Below are 1657 nucleotides of genomic sequence, written 5' to 3' on the forward strand. Positions count from 1 at the left end.
GAGCCACCCTTTGGGCAGCCCACAAATCCTGCAGCATCCCCCTGGAAGCTCCAGCCTGGGGCTCTCAGCTCCTGGGGCTCAGCACAGGGTGCACCACAAGGTCCTTAAATCACCACCATTGTGGAGGAGGAACCTGGGCACCCAGAAGAGCCTGGGAGCACCAGGAGTGCAGCAGGAGGAGGGTGCTGGTGGCACTGAGCAGGGAAAGCCCTCGGGAGTCCCTGGGCTCCAAGGAGAAGCTCATCTGGGATCTGTCTCCCTGTGGAGCTGTTCCAGGGGGTGCCAGAGCCAAGCAAAGCAGGGAAAGTTGATTTGAGAAGAGCTTCTGCTTTCAAAGCAGAATTCCCCCCTCTTATCACCCCACATTGCAATGGCAAAGCCCCTGAGAGCCAGGGCTGGGCTTTGGCTTAACGTGCAGGTGTGACCTTGCGTTTCCATAAGCCCCTCTCATCCCCTGGAGCTGGGCATTAAACGGGGTCTAATCCCGCCCAGGGACACGGGGCAGGGAGGGCAGGGACATCCCACAGGTGGATGCAGGGCAGGGATGTCCCACAGGTGGATGCTGGGGCCCTGTGGCACCAGCCCCAGCTCAGAGCAGGGCTGGAGCAGAGCAATAACCCAGCCTTGGACTGGGAGCAGCTCCTGACACCTGGCACAGGGGCCCAGCCCAGGTCAGACTTTGCCCAGGAGCTTTAAAAGGAGGGAAGGAGGAAGGACGTGGCCCTGGGCACTGAGATCCTCCCCAGGGATCTGGCACCAAGCCCCCAGCCCTGATTTTCCCCCTCCCCAAAACCCAAGAGATGCCACTCCGAGGCTGGGTGCACCTCCAGCTGGACAGGGAATCCCAGCTCTCATTTCCCTGGGATTTGCTCTGAACTCCCTCATTTTCCAGCCCCTGGGCAGCTGCAGGGCCCTGACTGCCCCAGCATCCCTCTCATGTGACATTTTCCGTGCTGCTGCTCCTCTCTCCCCCCCTGCCCCGGGTGAGAAATGCCAGCTGGGGCACTGGAGAGGCTGGAAACAGGGCAGGGAGCCAAGGATCTGCCCTGGAAGGGCACGGGGAGGCATTGCTCCCTCTCCCAGAGGTGGGTCAGGCTGCTCAAGTGCTGACACACGCTCCACCTGCACCCAGCACCTTCGGCTGCGCCAGTTCCCGTGCCCAGGGGCGGCTCCTGGCCGTGCCTGTAATTAAAAATATCCTCCAACATTTAACTAGATGGGAATCTCAGTGCCAGGGCAGGCAGCCAGGCCCAGCTTTCGGGTGTGGGTGCAGCTGGGGGGCCAGGATCAGGGGGTGCTCTGAGGATTAGAGGGGCTCAGGGGGAATGGAGACACTTTTAGCAGGGCTGGAGTGAGAGACAGGGCAATGGTTTCACACTGGAAGTTTGAAGTTTATACAACATTTAAATTGCTGGGGAAATTCCTTCATGGAAAGGGCAGCCCGGGCCTGGCACAGCTGGGTGCCCGAGGGTGTAGCCATGATATTTTCTGAAAAATCCTTTCCTTAGGGTTTTTTCTCCTGAGAAGCTGAGAGGCCTCAGGAACAAAATGTAACCAATGGTTATCTGCTGCTGTGGAATGCAACAGGTGCATCTGTGATTGGTCTCATGTGGTTGTTTCTGATTAATGGCCAATCACAGCCCAGCTGTCTCGGACT

General features: G+C 58.8%; 1 protein-coding gene across 1 annotated transcript in view; it reads right to left on the minus strand.

Moving 5' to 3' along the window:
* Positions 1-1657, minus strand: part of LOC102042831 (hexokinase-2) — a 25712-nt gene that overhangs the window by 15428 nt on the left and 8627 nt on the right. The window lies entirely within an intron of this gene.

This window comes from Geospiza fortis, unplaced genomic scaffold (assembly GCF_000277835.1).
Source record: "Geospiza fortis unplaced genomic scaffold, GeoFor_1.0 scaffold687, whole genome shotgun sequence".
In the NCBI taxonomy this organism is placed as follows: Eukaryota; Metazoa; Chordata; class Aves; order Passeriformes; family Thraupidae; genus Geospiza; species Geospiza fortis.